The sequence below is a fragment of the Pteropus medius genome, unplaced genomic scaffold (assembly GCF_902729225.1).
Source record: "Pteropus medius unplaced genomic scaffold, Ma_sr-lr_union100, whole genome shotgun sequence".
NCBI classification, from domain to species: Eukaryota; Metazoa; Chordata; class Mammalia; order Chiroptera; family Pteropodidae; genus Pteropus; species Pteropus medius.
In genome coordinates, this window is record NW_024349224.1 from 8297381 (window position 1) to 8305673 (window position 8293).

Sequence of the window (8293 nt, forward strand, 5' to 3'; positions counted from 1 at the left end):
ACACCCACTAGGATGGTTGTAATCAAAAGGACAGACAGTAACAAGGGCTAATGAGGAAATGGAAAAATTAGGACTTTCACACGTTGCTGGTGGGAATGTAAAATGGTAAAGCCTCCCTGGAAACAGTCTGTCAGATCCTCAGAAAGTTACCGTATAACCCAGCAATTCCACTCCTACTTATATACCCCAAAGAGCTGAAAACATATGTTTGCACTAAAGCTTTTCCACAAACGTTCATAGCAGCGTTATTTATAATAGTCAAAAAGTGGAAACAATCCAAATGTCCATCAACTGATGAATGGATAAACAGAGTATAGTATTATCCACAAGAAAATACTATTTGGCCATTAAAAATGAATGAAGTACTGACACATGCTACAATATAGATGAATCTTGAAAACTTAGGCTAAGGGAAAGAAGTCAGGCACAAAATCGCACCTATTGAATGATTCTATTTATATGAAATGTCCGCAAAAGGCAAACTCACAAAGACAGTAGATTAGTGGTTGTCAAGGGTTAGAAATAGGAGAAAATGGAGAATGACCGTTAATAGATAGTATTTCTTTCGGGGAGATGAAAGTGTTTTGGAATTAGTGGTGATGGTTATATATATCTTGTGAATAAATTAAAAACCACTGAATTATACCCTTTGAAAGGATGATTTTTATAGCGTGTGAACTACATCCCAGTTTAAAAACAAAAACCCGGGATCAAATCCAGACTCCTTCATGTGGCCCCGGCAGATGGCTTCCATTCTCTGGCTCCTCATCCTTGGGGACCGGAACTCAGGCTGCACCCGGATGAGATGAACTCCACACGTGGCTTTTTACTCTCACTGGTGCCTCTATTCGAAATTTGACCATAGTCTACGGCCATACCACCCTGAACAAGTCTGATCCCGTCTGATCTTGAAAGCTAAGCAGGGTCGGGCCTGGTTAGTACTTGGATGGGAGACCACCTAGGAAGACCAGGTGCAGTAGGCGTAAATTAAAAAAATAAGGGATTGTAAGCTGACAAGGTCCTTGCAATATGTGAGGTCAACCCAGTGTTGCCCTTCCTCATAAAAACAAATGAATAAACAAACAAAAAAATAAATGCGACCATGGCTGCAAGCAGTGCGCTGTTAGTGTGCAGCTGAGCTCTGCTGTCAGATTTGAATTCAGGCCCCACCGCTTGCTGGCTGTGAACTCTCTCTAAGTCTCAGTTTCTTTATCTGAGAAATGGGGATAATAATAGTGTTCCCCCTCTAAGTGTTGCTGTAGGGAGATGATGAGATAGTGAATGTAAAATACAAGACACAGTAGATTGGTCACTCAGGAAATACCAGTTGGAATTACCATTATTATTATTATTATTATGGTAGTTGTCTTTATGTCCATTTAGCCCCAAAGTCTTTTACTTCTTCCTCTCTACCACTCTCTCTCCATCCCAGGATTTCCCAATTGCCTCACAGTCTACTTGTCTGGCCCAAGTGGTCGTCTGGATACGGTTTCCAATGCCTTGCCTCCTGGCCTGGCTCTTGACTAATTCTCTTTGCCCAGACTTGCCAGTCACCTGAGCCAGGCCCACAGATAAATGTGGTCATCCTCCTTCTAGCTCCTGGATCAAGCTGGGGCAGCCAAGGACAGCGATGGTAGGATGCCCCCAGGGAGGCTTCAGGTAGAGCTCACAGACACTCAGAAATCAGAGGCATGGAGTGATCTTCGCAGCCCCGCGGGGAGCCCTCTCTGGGGGGCCCCTAACTTTGCGGAAAAGAGGAAGACTTGAGACAGCTGTTCTGGGCAGGGACTTTCTCTTTGCAGAGGCCTGCCACTCTACTTCTAGGAATCTGTCTAGAAGATGTATTCCCCCCTGGGCGAGCACACTTGAGGAAGGTTATTTTCACATTTTTATATAACTAAAAAGACTGGAAAAACCCAAAATGTCCATCAGTAGGAGACTGACTATATACTGCTTCGTGCATCCATGTCGTGGAGGGGCACACAGCCAGTGAAGAGAACAAGATGAATCTAAATAGACTGTGGGGAACTGATTCCAAGATGCATTCTAGGTGAAAAAAGCAAGGTGCAGAACAGTATTTTTGTATTAACTAAATGCTGACCTCCCTCCCTCCCTCCTTCCTTCCATCTCTTTGCAAGGATCACCATTGCATGTGCGCTCGTGCATGCACAGACTGCTTCTGAAGGACAAACAAGAAATCATTAAGCCTGTTTGCCGGAGGCAGGGAAATGAAATGTAGGGGAGGCATTGTCAGAAATGGGAGAGCTACTTTTCAGTTAACCCCTTTTCGTAACACATAAATTTAGAATTTTACCTTTTTGAATAAGTCAACCATGGACATGGGAAAAAAAATTCAAACTATACCAAAGAGTGTCTGGTGAAAAGTAAGTCTCCTCTCTGAGCTCCTGCACCCCACCCCACCCCACGTCCCTCCTCAGGGGCCACTAATTTGATCAACTGTGTATCTTTCCGGTTATGCACTATGCATTTGTGCAAATACATGTGTATATGTAATTCTGTATTTATTATGGTAAGATACACATAACATAAAATTTACCATTTTAACTATTTTTAAGTGTACAGTCCAGTGGCCTTAAATAGATCCGCATTGTTGTGCAACCAGCACCACATCCATCTCCAGAACTTTTTCATCCTCCCAAACTGAAACTGTCCTTACTAAACACAATTCCCATTTCTTCCCCCTCCCCAGCCCCTGGCAACCACCATTCCGCTTCCTGTCTCTATGAATTTGACTGCTCTAGGGACCTTACACAGGTGGAATCATACCGTATTGATCTTTTTGCATCTGGCTTATTTCACTTAGCGTAATCTTCTTAAGGGTCACCCATGTCATATCATGTGTCACGTGTCGAAATTTCCTTCCTTTTTTCAGGCTGAATAGTATTCCGCTGTATGCATATACCACATTTTGTTTATCCATCCGTCGATGGACATTTGGGTTGTTCCTCCCTTTTTTATTAAACAAAAATTAGTTTAAACAAAAGAAGAAGGAAGTTTGGGGAAAAGAGAATTTGATCCGGGAGGTTTCCGCACATTGCGGCGAGAACAGAAAGATAGGGGCAGCTTCAACCACCAGCAGGAGGAGAGAAAACACCGCCTTATCAACAACTGCTGGGGATTCCCCACCTTCAGTGCGAGAGGAAGTCCCCTTTCTTTTCTTTGAAAGCTGGTCCCCTGCACCCTGCACCCTGCCTGGGAACTCACGGTCCCCGAACACTGTACCTGCCTTTTCTTTAGCTCCAGGGAGGTCAAGGGCCCTGGGTGAGTAGAAGTCAGTTGGTCACAGGTGCGGTTCGCCCTCTTCCAAGCTCCAGAGAAATGGGTGATGGGTGGCAGAGAATGAGCCAGCAGGAAGGGCATAGGGCTTTGTGAGTCCCTAGAGACACAGGTGTTCTCCAAGGGGGAACCCCTGAGCCCAACCCGTGGAGGGGCCTTGGCCCTGGAGGGCCCCATGTAAGAAAACCCCGAGTTCAGTTGAAGAGCCAGCAGACCAATTCGCTGTTTTTCTCTTGTAATCCTCCAAACACGGCCCGGTTTTCACAAGATGACTTCCACATTTAAAAGACATTTCTTATTTTCTCCCCCTTTTTATTACGAAACACTTTAAGCGTCCAGGAAAGTCATTAGAGTAGTTTAGTGATCACCGGCACATCCACTTTGTTAGCATTTTTTCATATTTGCTTTGTCTCTTCCTTTCTCTCTTTGGGATATTAAGACACATACTCACACATGCACACACATACATGAACACATATGCCTACGTGCACACACATATGCACATACAGACACTCTACACACAAACATCCATGTACATGCATGTGCTATACATATATGCGATGCATACACATATATGCACATACATATACATATATACACATATACCTACATGCACGCACGCGCGCGCGCGCACACACACACACACACACACACATATTCTCCTGAACACGAACTCTTTGAAAGTTCATCATGAACTTTATCCCTAAATATTTTAGCATGCATCTCTTAAGAACAAAGATAGTCTCCTACATACTCTTAAAGACTTTATTACACCTAAGAAAACCAACAATAAAAGCCCCATTTGTCCCTAAAAGCTCTTTTACAAAGCTGTTTTTTCAGAACTAGGATTCAAAGTCCACATAGTATACTTATTTGGCTTTTATGTCTTTTAAGGTTAAATCTCTTTTACCCTTAAATGTCCCTATCCTCTTTTCTTTTTTTTTAAACAAAGTTGACCTTTTGTTGATCCTGGGACAGTTGTGGAAGGGCTGGAAGGTACCATCTTCTAGAATTGTCTGGTTGTTTTCTTGTAGGGTCATTCATCTTCTTCCTCTGTCCCCTTATTTCTTATAAACTAAATGTTAGAACTAGAGGTTTAATTAGATTCTGGGTAATGCCGTTTTTTTTTTTTTTAACGTTTTTTTTTTTAACTTTTTTTAGTTTATTGGAGTAACATTGGTTAATACGATTATATAATTTTCAGGTGTACATTATCATTTGACATCTGTATACTCTACTGTGTGTTTACCACCCAAAGCCCAGTTTCCTTCAGCTACCATATATTTGATCCCCTTTACCCACTTCACCCTCCCCCTACCCCCTTATATTTGACCCACTAGTCTATAGTCCATGTCCATGAATCTCTGTTAGTTTGTCCTGTTCATTTGTTGCTTTTAGGTTTATATCCCATATATAAATGATATCATGTGGCTTTCAACTTTTTCTGTCTGGCTTATTTTGCTTAGCATAATTATCTCGAGGTCCATCCACATTGTTGCAAATGGCAGTATTTCATCTCTTCTTATCGCTAAGTAATAAGTCCATTGTATATATGTACCACAGCTTCTTTAGCCAATCATCTATTGTAGGACACTTCGGTTACTTCCATGTTCTGGCCACTGTAAATAATGCTGCTACGAACATTGGTGTGCAAATATCTTTTCAGATACGGGTTTTCAAGTCTTTGGGGTAAATACTCAGTAGAGGGATTGCTGGATCATATGGTAGATCAATTACTATTTTTTTGAGGAACCTCCATATTGTTTTCCATAGTGACTGTACCAATTTGCAGTCCCACCAGCAGCGTATGAGGGTTCCTTTTTCTCCGCATCCTCTCCCACATTTGTTATTACTTGTCCTGTTGATTATAGCTATTATAACAGGTGTGAGATGGTATCTCATTGTGGTTTTGATCTGCATTTCCCTAATAGCTAGCAATGTTGAGCATCTTTTCATATATTTGTTGGCTATTTGTATGTCCTCTAGGGAGAAGTGTCTGTTCAGATCCTCTGCCCATTTTTTGATTGGATTATTTTTGTTGTTGTGGTTGTTGTTATTGAATTGTATAAGTTCTTTGTATATTTTGGATATTAGGCCCTTATTGGTGATGTTGCTTGCAAATATATTTTCCCATTCAGATGGTTCTCTCTTTACCTTGTTGACAATTTCTTTTGCTGAGCAGAAGCTTTTTAGTTTGATGTAGTCCCATTCATTTACTTTAGCTTTTACTTCCCTTGCTTTTGAGGTCAAATTCATAAAATCCTCTTTAAGTTCACGGTCCTTGAGTTTAGTTCCTATATTTTCTTCTATGAATAATGACTTTTTTTTTTAAGAGCAGTTTTAGGTTCATGACGAAATTGAGCAGAAGTTTCAGAGATTTCCTGTATATTCCCTGCCCCCGCCCACCCCACACCCCGCCACCACCCCATTTATGGCTCCTTCCATTACCGACATCGTGCACCAGAGTGGTGCATTTGTTATAATTAGTAAATCTACACGACACATCATGATCTCTCAAGTCCATAGTTTCATTAGGGTTCACTCTTGGTGTTGTACATTCTGTGAGTTTGGACAAAAATATGATGACACGTATCCATCACGGTGGTATCATACCAACTATTTTTACTGCCCTAAAAATCCTCTGTGCTCTGCCTGTTCATTCTTCCCTCCTGCTAGACTTGGTTACATCTCCATAGTTTTGTCTTTTCCTGAATGTCACATGGTTGGAATCACACCTTACATGGCCTCTTCAGTTTGGCTTCTTTCACTGAGTAATATGTGCTTAAGGTTCTTCCATGTCTTTCAGGGCTCGATCTTTTCTTTTTAGCACCAAATAATAATAATAATAAAATAATAATAATAATATTCCATGGCTGGACGCACCACAGTTTACTTTTCCATTTACTTACTGAAGTTGATCTCGGTTGCTTCTAAGTTTTGACAATTGTGAATAAAACTGCTATCATGTGGGTTTTTGTGTAGACGTGAGTTTTCACCTCCTTTGGGTAAATACTAAACAGTCTGATCAATGGATTGTATGGTAAGAGTAGGTTTGATTTTGTAAGATACTGCCACGCTGTATTCCAAAGTGATTGTACCGTTTTTCATTCTCACCAGCAACGGATGAGAGTTCCCGTTGCTCCACATCCTCTCCAGTGTTTGGTGTCGTCTGTGTTCCGATTTCAGCCGTTCTAATAAAAGGTAGTTGCATCTCATTGTTTTATTTGCATTTCCCTAATGACATATGACGTGGAGCATCTTTTCACAGGCTCTTATTTTTTTATTGGTAACATATACGTTACATAAAATTTACCATGTTAACCATTTTTCCGTGGCAGTTCGGTGGCATTAAATATATTAACACTGTTGCGCAACCATCGCCACCATCCATCTCCAGAACTCTTTCATTTTCCCCAGCTGAAACTCTATGCCCATTAAATAATAACTCCTATTTGCAGCTCTTCCCCAACTCCTGGCAACTGCCATTCTACTTTCCGTATCTATAGATTGGACTACTCGAGGAACCTCATGGAAGTGGCTCATAGAGCGCTTGTCTTGCTGTTTACTGGCTTTGGGTAATGCCTTTGACAAGGGGCCTTCGCAGGTGATGCTGGGCACTTCTGGGGCATATCCACCGGGAGGCTCACAGGAATCACAGCTGAGCAGGCCTTGCACAGTCCTGCCTGCTCACCTGCCCATCTCTCCCACGGGGCTGCCCGCTGCTTCTTCACCTACTCTGCCCCAGCTGCCCCACCCTCTTGGCCTGTCAGGGCCTTCTCACATGCCCTGTCCTCCCTGTCAGACTCCTTGATATCTTCCGGATTCCAGCTTTAATGTCACCCTCTCGTGGCTTTCCTGGCTACCCACAACCACTTCCCTGTAGTCGCTGTCTGTTTTTCTCTGACTCGTTTTCTTCATGGCGCTCAACACAACCTGACAGGACCATGTTTACTATTTGTTGGCCTGTTTACCATCTTGCTCCAGGGTAAACTCCATGAGAGTAGGGACCTGTTCACTGCTGTATCCCCAGATCCTGACAGTGCAGCTGGCACATGGCAGGTGCTTGTCGTATTAGCTTCCTCTTGCTGCTGTAATAAATGACCACAAACTTAGTACCTTAAAAACAACACAAATTGATTACCTTACGGTTCAGGAGGTCAGAAGTCCTAAATCAGTCTCAGTGAGCTAAGATCGAGGGGTCGGGGGCCTGTGCTCCTTCTGGAAGCTCTAGGGAAGAATCCGTGTCCCGTCTTTTCCAGCTTCTAGAGGCTGCCTGCATTCCTGGGCTCACTGTCTCTCACCACTTGGACTTCTGCTTCTGTCACCCCATCTTCTGTCTGAGCCTGACCCACTGCTCTCCTCTTAGAATGACCCTGTGACTACATCGGGCCCATCCAGATAAGCCAGGGAACTCCCTGTTTTAACTTAACTTAAACACAAAGTCTGCAAAGTACTTTTTAAATGTAAGGTCACATATTCACAGGTGTCAAGAATTAAGACGTGAATGTTTTGGGGGGGGGGGGGAGGGCTATTATTATGCCTACTAAAGGATTCTGTAACTATTCGCTGGATGAATAATAAATGAATGGATGGGTTTCTTTACAAAGGGAGTGTCGAGTCCTGAGTTCCAGGCCTGGCTCAGCCACTCCCTGGCTGTGAGACCTTGGGCGAGTCCCCTCTTCCTCTGAGCTTTGGTTTTCTCTTCATTAGATATGTTTTGAGCACCCACCATGTACCCCACCCTTGGTAGATGCTGGGAATTCCAAGATGAATAAAAAGAGATTCCCGCCTTCCCAGAGCTTGGGGTTGGCTTTTGAGGAGGGGCCTGAGAAAGGGAACCCCTGACCTAGTTTGCTCATGTCCACATTGTAGGTCACCCCAGAGAATTTCAAAATCCAGAGGTGACATTTCAAATGGCTCTTGACACATGAGTAAGAGTTTGTGCAGTAGAGAAGTATAAAGGGCTTCGAAGCCGGGGACAGGCCACAGGCTGTTA

The 8293-nt window shown here is 43.0% G+C and overlaps 1 pseudogene; it reads left to right on the top strand.

Annotated features, from left to right (window-relative positions):
- Window positions 1–864: 864 nt before the first annotated feature.
- Window positions 865–983, top strand: LOC120617458 (uncharacterized; annotated as a pseudogene).
- Window positions 984–8293: the final 7310 nt, after the last annotated feature.